Below are 15017 nucleotides of genomic sequence, written 5' to 3' on the forward strand. Positions count from 1 at the left end.
AATGACCCGATTTAAAACGTGAGGCCTTGCGTGTTATTAAGACAAGCCACCATTAATCTTTATTTCAGTGCTGCTTAGCGGAAATTAATTGATCAATTAGACGATATTTAGTGGTTTCTAGAAATTATCAGTGGACCTAGGAATTGCACCGATTCCTGCACAAAATGGCGAAGGTGAGTTTAATAGACCACATGGCCAGTCACACGTTGTTTTGTTTCCGTGCCGAATTTAGAAAATCAGCAGACTGTGAAGTAATAATATTCGAAATAAAGCGAAAATGCGATATTGGCAATGTTTGATGTCGGTACTCGTCAGTCAAGAATTTATTTTTTTTTTGCTATTCCACTTGAGAGTGAACACGGGTCGAATTTTGCGTAATAATTCGGGGTAATGGCCGCTTAAATACGTTTAATTGTTTCCTTTTTATTAATCCGCTTCATTAATTATTATGTCACGCATATAATGCTTGCAAATAACGCAATATAAAGGCAACGGGATGCGTCACTTTATACCACAATCAAAGTCCTCCTCGTGGCAGCACGCTAATGTCCATGTGAGTATCGATACATCGGAGGTTAAAAATGACTTAATAGAGATCATAAGTTATCTGGTGTTAACCATTTCACACGCTTTCTAATAAACTGGTTCCTCCCTGGCATCTATTTTATCAGCCGTGTTAAAAATGTCCGTTCGAAAGATTTGATCAATCATAATTTTCGATAAACATTCCCATTGCCGTGGCATCTCTATAATTATTACATATCTACATCTTTCCACAGTCATCCCATTAAGCTGGCCTTCCTTTCTCTTCGACAATTTAAGGCGAAAATTAAATATTTTATTTACATGATATATAAAATTAATATAATCAGATGTGACTGTTGAACATGAAACTCCGCACGTAATATACGTTACTTTACAATATCAAATATCTAAACGTTATATTCAAAATTTTCGTTTTTATTATAATCAAAAGCTTTTCTGAATACCTTGGAACCTCCAAAACTTACACTTGAGCAAATAGAAGCAAAAAGGGATGATAGAATAATCATACATTATATGCAATATTTGTATAATATTACATACATACATATATGATTTTTTTTATTTATGATCGCCAACAGCAGGCGCACCGGCTACAATAGCCTTTTTCACTCTTTTTTTATAACAAATTTCATTTTTCTAATCTATTTGAATTTCTATAACTTTCTCCCTTTCTGAAAAAATATGTAAACATTTTTCGAGTTTTCTTATAACGAAAAAGTTATTATGATAACTCCTTGCAGAGATTCAACGCTTTTTAACAAAAGCACTGATTTTTGTTTGATTTTTCATAAATTTTAGAACTGTCCTCAAAATCATAATAACATTTTTGAAGAAATGTCCAAAATTTTCAATCGTCTAAAACTACATCTAAATAGGTTTAATGTTAAAAATCCGTGAAAGTAATGGATAACATTGATGAATTGCAGTTCTTGGAGCTTCTGTAAACTTTAGAACCATGTTCAACAGCTGTAGGTGCAAGAATGGGCTGTACTACTCTAATTAACGAGTTGCTATGTCGATAATGATACAGATCCGAAAATCCTTTTTGATTGAGTGACGATGCGATCAGCGCCGTTCGCGAAAGTGCTCAATTTATTTTACATTTTTCCGCCCACTAAAACGAAGGTTTTAACAACGAAAACAAAAAAGGAAAGCATAATACGAGTTCAAAAAGACGTCTAGAAACAATTAATTCAGTACTTTAATTTTGATTTAGATAGGAAACGGACACATCTTGGTGATTGATCGTTTAATCATGCCTCGTTGAGTTCTTACAGTAACTACTTTGCCATGGCGAGAAGACGAATGTTCTCGATCCGACCAAGAAACCAAAGGAAGGGATGGCTTGGTTTGGTTTTTTATGAGCACTAAATTACATGCAAAAATCATTGGATACAATTTTTACTTCTAAGTTCGTCCGTTTATTGCAAGACATGTAGGTACTTGCATCCTCGACGTTTTCAAAAATCCATATGCGAACGCTGTAACATTTACTCTCTTAACAATTTGAATTAACGGAATTTATCATGAGATATGTAGGTCTGAATTAGAGCAAGAGTTTAGGGCTTCCAAGGTGAGAAAATTCGTAATTGGTGATAAATTATTGTTCAAATTCAAAGTTATTCGTAGGCTAGGACTTGATCTCGAACCACGTAATATGAATTCATTTTAACAAATCGAACCCCTGCTTCACTTAAAAACCGTTCATTTACAGCACACCAAGAAGATTAAAGTGCCATTTTATATGCAGGCGCTCTGCAGCGAATTTCGAAAGCTCTTGCAGCTGATTATTAGCTCAAATAAAATTAGTACCACATTCACTCCAGATTTCGCGACAAGTACCACGATACGCGACAAAACGTCTCGACACAACGACGAAGATCTGACTTAGGTCTGAGACCAGTTCTATGGGGATTGCTTTAATAGAATGGCATACAAATATACATAATTGAGATACAAGCTTTGGTGGATTTCGCACCTCGATATGTTCCCACAGTAATTTTCAGAGACCTGCGTAATTTGTGAGAACATTTAAATTCTGAAATGCGGAAGGAAGTTAAGTCTTCCATAAAGGACGTAAAAGTTTTAGGTTTTTAATTGTAATATCAAATATCGCACAGTACCTTTTTTCATGTAGGCGCATTATTCAATCTAGGATCTAAGTTGGAACAATAACCATATGTAATAATTAATTAAAACGATGATTAGAAGGAAAAAGTAATATATTGTTTGCCTCAAGCAAAAAGATGATATACAGGGTGTTCGCAAATAACGATGAAATATTTTAGGAGGTGATTCCAGAGATAAAAAAAATAAAAAAAGTTTTTATAAATATACCCCAAAAATTGCTTCTTAAAGGGCTAGAATCCCTTAAAGGGAGAAGTCTGTATGTCTATTAACATGCATTGTGATGTTCATGCGGTCATGCATCGGTTTATAAAAACTAATTTTTTTGGAAAACGATCTATCCTTACGAGACGAAATAAGTTTTTTTTTTACTTAAAAAATATACGAAATTCAGTAATTTGATTTCAAAAATTAATAAATGTCACAAACAAAAATTTAGGATAAAATGTACGTAAGAGACCCACTGTATGTAATATCCCTGACAAAAATCTGCAATTATTAACACAAAAAAAAGTCCCATTCTAACAATAAAGTTAATTTTAGCGTAAACCGTTTCAAAAATCTTCCGAAAAACGATCACCGGAGTTTCCCTGTTAAAGGGTTTCAGCCCCTTTAAGAAGCAATTTTTGGGATATATTTTTAAGAACTTTTTTTAAATTTTAATATCTCTGGAATCATCTTACAAAATATTTTCACGTTATTTCTGAACATCCTGTATTACGTATCATCGTATCAAGAATGTCGCGTTTAATAACAATCAACAAGGGTGAAATTTTTTCTTCAGGTCTGATTTCAGATATTTTGGAAGATGGAGTATCCTCCCCCAAGAGACCGCAAATTCCAAGGGTGAACTGGTAAATTTACCCAGGGTTGACCGTGAAACCATTGACCATTGCAAATCTATTACTGATAGCGACTGACACCATCGACAGGATTATCCCTTAACATCATGCAAGACCACGAAACGTGCAGAATTGTTCCCTAAATATAACTAACATGATTGGGGTTAGAGATATTTTATTTATAAGCATTTTTATCTTGATAGCCAAGCAAAAACACCTTCTGAATCAGAAAAGGTATATATACATCAATGATTATTCATCTAAATGTACTCTGAAATAAATAAGTAACGAGGAGTATTGATATCAGCTAAACAAGGAATCTCAAAGGTCAAGACGCTTTGCGAAGGTATCTGATCCCTACCAATATGTAGGGCCCAAGGTTTTTCAAATAATCAAATATGTGAGCGTTTTTCGATAAAATCGTTCATTTAGAAGAGGTTCCAGAAATACGAAATTATGTCTATCGAATGATTCCGTTGTAGATCTAAAACTTTCAAATTGGTACGATCACTGTCCAGCGCCATTTATTCCCCAGTCCAGGCCTATTACTCCCCTCCATTTTCTAAATTCGAACCCTGTCCGTCTTAATATGTTGATCAAATTCTCGCAGTACTAACATAGATGTCCAGTTCATATTGAAACATATGAAAATAACCTGGATTAAAATTCGGGAAGCTTCTGGATATTTGGCTGAGACGGAAGTAGTGCTAGCGCCAAAGTAACCTGTGGTAGTCACAGCGTGCAAGAGTTAAAAAGATTTGAAAGTACTTTTCTTGATACGAGAAAGACGATACAATATAAACGAAATTTCAAGAGCTATACTTTGGAATCGACCCATTTGAGGCTTTTGCAGATGCATTAAAGACCACTCGAAGTTTTGATGTGGCCTTTCTGGTTTGATGCGGAAAGCAACAAACGCAGTTTGGATTCATCCCACTCCCTGGAATAAGCAACGTGTACTCATTTTGGATATACTCGTTCATTGAATCCGCATAAAGGGACAATTCTAGATTTTTAAATAAATTGGCTTCCAGTAATATGAAGCAGCGATAAGCAGGTGAATATGCGTTGCTCTAATCTAGTTGGGGATGCCGAAGGAGGAATGAACCAATAAATAATCCTGGGGTAGTCTCGTGATATAAATTCTCACAAGTCATTTTCATCTGGAGAGGAATACATTTTTAATACGACCCATCCAACTACTGTTTGGTATGCAATAGGGTGATCATCTTGACTTTGAAGATGTCCGGGCAACATTATCTTATCTATGAGTAAACTTCTGCACCAACTAGGGTATCCACTTTAGATAGAATATAAAAGATATTATCAGCTAAACGAATATTTGTTATGTGGTTTCTAAGGCATTCTAGAAGATAGTTTAGGAAGAACGAGGAAATCTACACGGAAACTAGGTGACAACTTTCCCATACCTTGCATGGTGTTGACTGGTACAAAAGATTTTCATATGCCTCGACTTCCGTAGCGTAAGAGGATGCGAAGAAACAGATCACGGATTTCGGCTCTAATAGTTGATAATAGCACTGTTGGCCTTGATTGGGTCAAAAAACAGTGGACCACAATATAATATTTTTCATTTGGTATCTGTGAAATATCGTCTGCAATCTTCGATGTGTGCGACAGGTGCTGATACCCACGAATCAAAAAGATTTTTGAAATTGGGATCAGAAACTTTAATTCCAATGACTTGTACCATTTCATCGCCATGGTGGTAGAATCCCGTAATAACACAGGTGGAGATTTCAAAGCGAATTTCATAATAAATTGATCTTATCATATCCTACAATATTATGAATAGCGAATTTCTCACATTCGACATTGCCTGGAGATATATATTAATATGAAGACTTCACTCCCTTCAACTCCCAAAATCCCTTCAACTCTCAGGAATGTGTGTCTTGACCAAATTATATATTGCAACTTGATTAAGCTCGGTTAGAATATTTGCAGTCACAACATATCGAAATTGAGTGGTCTATAAATAGGAAAGGTTAGTACTTAGATGCGCTTGACCTTGCCAAATCAAATCCAAAAATAAGCTAAGTAAATAGAAGGTGAGATGGCAACTGGTGTTAAATAAGGTCAATGAAATATCGATGGTGATAATAGGAGTCACCGTATAAGAAAAAAATGTTATGTCATGCATTTTCTTACATTTAGACGCCACCTGATTAATGCTTTTGATTGAAAAATTAATACTAAAACATTCCAGACTTAACTTGTTCCAAAGTTCTTCGATAATTAAATTAGGTTGTCCAACAGAATCAACCAATGCTCTGCGAGAATGAAATTTGATTGCTTAATCTGATAAAAGAACTTGATGAAAGTTGCTTGATGCCGGTCTCACAAGCATATTAAAGGTCAGAGGATTATTATCCAATAAAGTATTGTGTTTGAATACAGATTGTATGTATGTACATGAACCAAAGGACCACTTATCGGCAGCATGGTCAGTGCGAAGGCAATTTTAATATTATGAGAAAAAATTGAGACAAAAATTACAGCTTACTGTACTTGGCTTGGTGTTGTTAACAGGTTATCTTTGAACGTTTAAGAGTTTTGTTAAAATGGCGCTTAAGATCAAATAGATTGGGATGCTGCTTGTTTAAGCGAGCCTACCATATCGACTATTAAAAAAAATCTAAAAAACCTAAAAATCCATCTGCAGTTCACAATTCAACATCATCTTCCAGATCCCTCCGTTCACGTAAAGTGAATTTACCCAGCTTATTAGTCTCTGCACGGATTCTGATAAAGTTAAATATGGTTTGTGAATCGTCATCTAAAACAATAATAGAGTTTAACCGTTTAGCGGCATTGCCTCGAAGTTGATTACATTTTGCTAAATACACATGACAAGAATAACTGAAAGACTGAAACAAATTCAGACAAGCTGGAAAGACGATCCTCCCAGCTGGACCATTCTGAACCTTCTTTGTCTTACAAGACTAACAAAACAACTGGATTTCCTTCTCCCTTCAACTACTGTATTGGAACCTTTCCAAACGTATTTTTCTTATGAAGTGTTTCGGTCAGAACGGCAGAAAGACCAGATGGTCGATAGCGTCTTTCTCTGGAAATAAAGATGCTATGCAGGTAAGATATACTAATACTTTTCCTGTTTGTAATCAATAAATTTACATTCTGAGTGGGTGGGTCTAATTTTTGCATTTCATTGCCCATTTTGATGTGAACAACATGATCAAAATATAAAAAGTTGTTCTAGTATACTTTTGCAAGGAGTACTTTCACAAAGCTTGAAAAAAATAAAATAAAACTCATATCAGAATGGAGAGCATCCGAAGTTAAATTGTTAAAATAGATGATGCCAATAGTAAACTTAGAACAAATAGAATAATGGATTTTTGTTAGGACTAATAGGATTTTATGGATACCTGCCATTGCCTTTCTTAAATGGATATTAGGGACCCCACAGACTGGCAGCACCAATTAAATAGATTTCTTGGGGAAATTTGCTTTTCTCTCCAAAACTACACGCTCCGGATTGCTTTCTCGACCTCGATAATTTAAGATCAAACCGACCGAAATGTTTAAATTCGATTGCTGGTTCAGAATTGTTGTAAACACAAAATAGCCAAAGGCTACGTGTGGACTGTGTTTTGTAATTTAATATGATAAATAATTTACAGATCGTTCAAGTAATTATACAAATATGCAAAAAGGGATGTATAAATGGAGCTAAATCGAAAGTGAGAATTATTTTTATGGTCTTTCTTTTCAAGCCCCGAAACGTCATAAACATCAGTTACCTATTCAGGGTCACTGTCCATGAACTATTTTTATGATTTGTTAACTTTTGTGATCATTCATTGTGACATGACATTTTGGTCCAAATGTTGATCTGTCTAAAATAGAAGCTCAGGGTTGCTCTTTCCCAGGAGTTAGAAAACTGATCCGACGCTCCTCTATACCAAGTTAACACACGGTGCAATTAATGCATAAAACCGAGCTTTAAGAAAAGGATGTTTCTATTCTTGAAAATACATCTGCAACGATATTCTCATCACTTGTAATGTGAACGATTGTAGTTGTGAATTGACTAATAAAGTCTAACTGGCGCAGCTGCCGAGGTGAAGCTTTATCTGTCTTCGCTCCAATGCAAATGTTGACGGTTTATGATCAATTTTATGGTTCACGGTCGTAAGCGCTGTAATATTATTCAGTTTTACTTAGCTTTTTGGAAAAACTCTTATTGGTACTCATGTTCCGTGTGTTTGTTGCTCCAGCTTTGTACCAATAATTTGATCTGATGCACCATTGTAACAGGCAAATAAACCATTATGCTCCGAGTGAGTAATAAGTTACGCTCTGCTAGCTGTTAGCTGGCCAGAAAGCTTCTTAAACTCGAAAGGGTTATTGGCTATGTGAAGTTCTAGAATACCGCAACTCGCTCTGGAAGTTGGAGTTAACTTCTGATTTGTGAAACTTGCATGGGTTGTTAAAATCTCTTCATTTGTTAGATAATTAGAAATTTTTCTTTTAACACATTATTGACCTCAAAAAACTTTTAAAAAATCTTTATGTAAAATGTTTTCGATATCTCAAGAACAACTGAAACATGCGCATGTGAAAAAAGTAAAAACAATGCGGGACCTTAAATAACAATTGTCTAATAGATAGATAGGTCGCAATGGATTAATAAGATGGCTCGCGAAATCACCAGACTTAAATCCATGTAATTTTTATCTTTGATCTTATATGAAAAGGTAGGTGTTTACTATTGAAATTGGCACAGCGACAGTGCTGCGTAAACGGATAGAAAACGCTTCAAGAATAATTCGAAGAAAAAGATATGCATGTACAGCATATACAGGGTCGTGGATAAGGCGAGCAACAATTTGTGCAAATGAAACCAATGGTGACAATTTCGAATATCTTTTGTAGCCAGTCCAGAAGTGAATAACAATTAAGGGTTTTATTTTTTATTAAAGCTTTCATACGTCATATTTCGGTTGTTTTTGAGAATTCGAAAACATGTTACTAAAAGATTTTACTTAGTTTTTTGAGGTCTATGTCATGTTTAAAGGAAACCCCCTTCTTAAGTTTCACCCTGTATATTCGATTATATTTTCAGATACTTAACTAATGGCACAGTTGAATCTTCTAAAATATCCACATGGCCTCTAATCGCCTGTCTTTTTCAGCACCATGTAACACCAGATTTAAGTCAGATTCACAACATCAACATTTTTCCATCGTAGATTGCGCAAAATGTCACACTCAATTTAAATTAGCTAGTTCATGAATATACATACCTAGCCTCATTCTGACGATAGAGAAAGGAGCATCTATGTATGTCAACAAGATGTCTGGTTCCTCTCTCGTTAGAGATCTCTTCTAGCCATTCCTTCGTGGACTTTCGTTTGGTGGAATCCGCGTTGCGCATATTAGTTGGGTTTTAAATTGGATTTTCTGGACTTTGCTCAGAGAATTGCAGCTTTCACGCAACTCAAAAAATTCCTTCGGATTGCATCGAGGTCAGCAATGCAGATTCTAACGTATAACATAAATTCTAGAACAGTCGTCAAAATTAGAACGAACTTTCTGAAGGAAAATTCGCAGGATTTTTCAGTGTTTCGATCTTCTAAAAGTATATCCAAAACGACTATCCCATTTCCATAAATTCTAGAATAATCCTCAAAATCGAAATGAATTACGCGAATAAATATGCACAGAGCTCTTGAATTTTCAACCTTCTAGAGCATCTATCATACAGGATGTATAATTAATTCCCTCTGCAATGATAAAATCTCTACATCTCATTTTGAGCTTGTCTTCAAGAATTTATAGCAAAAATTAAAACCCCGTTTACACGAGCCTATAAATTCATTTTTAATAATTCCGAACATGAAACCTCTCATGTAGCACCCCCATATACGTTCTTGGGCGATATCAAGTATCTAAAGAACTATTTAGTTGGAATTATTTTAGAAAGCAAAGGATAATAACTCTCACGTACGGTTTTTATTAATTTGTTTTAACTTCTCGAGTATATCAAATTTCAACATGTAAAACCAGGAGATATGGCAGTAAAATCATTGTCAGATCGTAAAAGTTTTAAGTAATTTATCAACAAAGCTCGTAGCGAAATAATTTTGGAGCCATTGGAATATCGTACCCATAAACAATAGTTGTGTTTGACTATTTCGGAAAATTTCCGAAGATGTTTTGGCCAAATTTATAGGTTTCGCGGAACCTTTGATGATGCTGACCTGAGATGATGGCTTGGGATTTTTTTCCAAAGCGCCAAGCATTTGCGTGGCATAGTTTTATAATTAAATTATTCCCGATAAATCACCCAAATGTAATAAAAACCGCCCAGTCTGGCCTCAGTCTCTCTGAAAGAATTTACTATAAATATACAAATAGTTCTGGGAGTGACACAAATTGGTATTCAAACTTTGGATTTTATGGTAATGAACTAATTATAAAATAACCATCTGTAATCAAATTATTAGGCCTTTAGATGTTTTGATATCACGAACTGTTACCAGCAGCCTCGTAAACGCACGTACTTCGCGCCTTACATTTTCGGCCTGCGAAAGAATCTCAATTCTGAGTCACCAAATTTAATTGTTGTCGGACGAGTCTTTGCAAACTGGACATATTACTTTCAATAATGGTTCTGCGGAGAATAACGGATCGGTCGAAATTTCATTGGAAAATCTTATCCGATTTGCTACAGGTGCTACCGAAAGCCTCATCAGCGACGGATTTTACTTGATAATGGTATTAAATATACAATTAAAAATGAGGGAACTGAAGCATATGAGGATTTCGTATCTGCCAAGGTAGTTAAGTGCCATTTATGAGTTTAAAGGCCTCCGGCACTTTTTTTCCCCAAACCAGATGCAAATTTTATAGCCGGGGATAATCGTGTGGGTTTTGCATTGTTCTGAAATGTTATAGTTCCATTTGGTGCAACTCTGGTCATGCTCTAATTTCGAGATACTCGAAAGTGAAATATTCAACCGAAATTTGCCTTTATGAAGCGGTATCACGTTTAAATAAGCTTAGTGTCGGCAGCCCAGACGCGAAGTAATAATCTCAATTGCCGAGGCGAAATCTATGTGGCGGCCTATTTACATTGATGAGACACATCGGGCTTAATCAACGAAGCGTCTCTACAGGGTATCAAGTGAGTAAATAAAAAACTGTGATGTTCAGCTGTGATGTAACGCTAATTTGCACTGTTGTTTCTACGACGCCCTGTATATGCCTGTTGTAGGCACCTAACCCATTCGGTGTCTGCGGACAGGAAAAATTTGTGGCTCGTAGATCTTTCCCTTGGCAATTGTTACATTCTTGAGACAGGGAAAGCTCGGCTCGTACAATACATTTTCTTAATTCGCGAAGCAGAGGCCCCCCCGTATATCATGCAAAGTAGTCAAGGAGGGAAAATATGGCAGCTATTACTTAGCTTATAGACACACGTTGTATCTTTGGGAACCGCTAAGCACATTATTTAGTTTTCCCGGTGGTAAGAGATTTATTACGCATACGTCTTATTTCTGTTTTCTATTACCGTCTAAACGTGTAATAGTCAACTTGTTCTTGCTGAACCCTCCTCTAGTCCTAAAGCGTTTAAGCTTCTTTCAGTTCTAAATTAAGCCCATCTAATTTATTTCCTTTCAAAATAACTAACATATTGAAATAGAAATAGGGATTTCTATAACGCGCATTGCGACGAAGAAAAATTAGGCTAAAAAATTACGCTTAACAATCAGCCTCTTATCGCGTCCTTATCTCGTTGCGGCGTTAAGCGCTTTCACGTGCAAAACTATGATCCAGAAAAAAGGCGCCGCATTAAAGTGTACATTAGACAATCTTGTAATTCCATCGAAGATCATGTTATGTAAAGGAGCGAGGAGACAAGAACAAATGGAATGAAGAACAAACTGAGTGGGCACTAGTAAAAATGAAGACATAAAGTAGGTCCGTATAAGGCGGCAAAAAAATAAGAGTAGCAATTTTGTGATTATCTCGTGGGACCTTGTAGATGTAAACAATTTTTAAATGCAGGTCTTGGCTCACCTTCAAGAGGCAATTGGGCCGTAGATATGAGCAGAGAAAGGCAGCGAAACCGCGTAAATAATAATTGTGGCGACAGTTATTGAACTAGACGATCAAACTTGATCGCACCTATAAGAGCGAACTGATTCATTCACCTTTCGTAGAGTTAATGTTCCATGAATATATGAATGAATTAGTTTTAAATGAACATAATATTCCATCAGGACGTTTCCACGGCTGTGTCTTTGACAACCCCTCAACCGCAGTCGCAGGAAGATTAAATGTAAATCAAACAATACCTACTACTCAAGACATTATAAATTCAAATTGAAAAGTGCATGCCAGACGTGCTTCGTTAAACGGATATCTTAATTCCAAATACAAACATTCTTGAGAGATTTATTTCACGTAGTTTATTCATTCGGTGACATAGTTTTGTCATATGATACAAACTTTTTTTAACACAAGGATAACGACCTTTTGTCTTTAATCCTATCGAATAGTAAAACTTTGTAGATTGAAACTTAACGAAAAGTTCCTCTTGCAGCCCTGAAACTGCATTTTAGGCGCCCACTAAGGAAGAAATCCCTGCTTTTGGAATTGTCGAAAATTTTCAAAATACAGTGAGTTCCACTTATAACGTACATGGGATATAACGTACTTCCGGTTATTAAGTACGTATTTTATTGGTCCCACCGAAGTATTCTTGATATTTTGCCGGTTATAACGTATCACGTATAATATTAACTCTTTTTGTAACGTCCTTTATTTTCTCTTTATTTCGTTACCAACTCCAGGTGTAAAGTACATTTGTACGTTATGTCCGGACGGTGGTTTCACTAAGGCGCCGGAGATTTACAATACTCGATGTGAGTTCTGTGTACAAATGGCAGATGGACATGTAGAACATCTCCTTTAAGTAAGGAAAAAAGTTAAAACTGTTTTTGATCGTGTTTTTTTGACACCCTGTGTCTCGAAAATGGTGCGTTTTGCGGCCCCATGTTAATAGGGACTTTTTTCTTAGAAAGGGCCAAGGAATCACACCCTTCACACCTGAATCCTTTTTTTGAGACACCCTGTATACGTATGCACATAATATATAAATACATATGTATACATCAGCATTTTTCTGTATTCATGCACATAAGTTATGTTGAGTGTAGGATTATTTTTCGGTAACTTTTAAAATTTAAACTAACGGTTCGGTAACGAGATTTTAATGACAAACAAAAAATACAAGGTGTCTGATCGCAAAGAATACCGAATCAGTTCTGACCCTTTTGGAGAGCCGATTCGTTATCGGGAAAAAATAATATAAAGCATACATCGATACACCGAACATCTTATTCAGCGTCTAGCAAGATGTGAACGTTGGCATAAACATATGTATTACATGCGAAAGTTCATATGAACGTAAGTTACTATCTGCCATTAGATTTTTTCGACCTTTTAGATAAATAAAGGCATGCGTGGGTAACATACGTAACAAGTAACAAATATAAATTTTTTTATTGCATTTTTTATAGCGTACCTCCGGTTATAGAGTAGCTTAATTTTGCTCCTTAGAGAGTACTTTATAACCGGAATCCACTGTATTTGGTGTGCTATTTTTCGCCCATTTCAACTGGTTTAGATCCCCCTCGGAAATGCCCTGGATAACACAATTGAACTCCTAGAGCCTTGGCAAAATTCACATACATGAAATCTACATTTTAGATCACATACTTTGAAATTCACGAAAATGAGCATTAAAATGCTCGTTGTTTCTCAAACACTAAAAGACACACGTTACAATCAAGTTGGTGTATCCTTATAGACCCACTTGGATTTCGTTTTGGTTCACAAATTCCCGAGATATCGAAGCTCAAAACACAATCTAATTTATTCTCAGCAATTGAAACTTCTAATCGATGCACATAGAGAAGCGTTCAATAAATGTATCAGGGTCATTTATTAAATATGTCAAGCATATTTCGTCATTAGATCAACCCACGTCGTGTTTAATTATCTGTCGCAATCTGTTTGATTAATTGCTATAAATCTGGAGGTCTGTTAGTATCGACCCAGGAAATAACACCTTTTCATCTTGATGATATTTGTTATACCAGAAAATTGTTTTTGAAATTTAGACTCAGTTTTAATTTTTTTATTCTCATAGCCGTCGCTGTTACTAAGATTTTCGGAATTGATATTTCCGTCCTAACTCTCTTAACTAAGTTTTAGTAACTTGATTTAAATTAACAAAAAACCAAAACTCAGTGTTTCTAAAAGATCTCTTCATGCCTTTAATTAAACTAGGTTTATCGTAATACCCTGATATCAAGTTTTTTGTACTGGCAACTATATTCTTGGAAGGGTATTTTTCTATTTTTTAATCTTTGTTCAATCTGGTTTGTGTTAGCACAAATATCGAAAAAATCCGTCTCTTGTATCGTTTTTCGTCGTTAATTTGTGTTGATGTATGTTGACAAGTTTTTTTTGTTATTTCACTATCTCCATCGCGGTTAACGCAGAGAAGAAAACCCTTAGTCCAGATCTGGATTTTTTTTTATATCAACGCGATATTTTCCACTTCCTAAAGTGTCTTCTTATTATTGATCGCGGATTAAGTAAAGACTCTCCTGCCAAGAAGAGATTTCCCTGTTTTTAATTCATATTAATTTAAGTTAACACACAGACTAAGAATGTCACTTAATCGGCCACTTTAGCACCTCAAATTGGATTAACTCTGAGACCAAAAACTTCCAGTTCTAGACGATGTTTTCAAGTCCTCCATTCAAATTGGTTTGCCTATGTTAACACAAGAGAAAAAGAAGTTCTGTTTCTTTCCGAGGTAAAGTGTGTAAAGTAAAAGATAAAATCTCTTCTAATGATCGTTTCTCGTGGTTAATATTAGTTGAATTATCTTAACACATTCTTTTTGTGATTCTAGAAGCTTGAATTGCAGTTAACACAGCAAGAAACAATACCCTCAGCATATTGGATTTGTGCTAACACCAGCGTCAATACTTTTTCACTAAAGTGGTCTCTTAGTTTGCCCATTTAGGTTTATTTAAGCAAGCAACGAAGAGTAAAATTTATTTCCTTGCAGAAGGTTTTTTTCGTATCCATACTAAAAATGCTATCTCCAGAAAACCGCTTCATCTCACCAAGACGAAGATTTACGTTTTTCTACTTGATCATTTTAAAATTTTGATTGCGATTAATCTCAAGTCCAAAAATGTTTCTTACTAGTAAGTCACTTAATTTCTCGGTTCATGTTAACACAGGGGCCAAGCTTCCTAAAGCGTCTACATAGAAAATTAATTCAGCTTCATTCAGATTAAATCAAAATAGATATATTTCCCCTTGACGATAAAGATTTTTTCGTTCTCAATAGAACTGGGTTTATGTTATTAAAAAAGCAAATAATTTTGATAAGTTACTACAAAAACTTAATTGCGATTAACA

General features: G+C 35.3%; 1 protein-coding gene across 1 annotated transcript in view; it reads left to right on the forward strand.

The window, feature by feature from the left end:
• Window positions 1–15017, forward strand: part of LOC136409563 (fibroblast growth factor 3-like) — a 61389-nt gene that overhangs the window by 29630 nt on the left and 16742 nt on the right. The window lies entirely within an intron of this gene.

This window comes from Euwallacea similis, chromosome 6 (genome assembly GCF_039881205.1).
Source record: "Euwallacea similis isolate ESF13 chromosome 6, ESF131.1, whole genome shotgun sequence".
NCBI lineage: Eukaryota > Metazoa > Arthropoda > Insecta > Coleoptera > Curculionidae > Euwallacea > Euwallacea similis.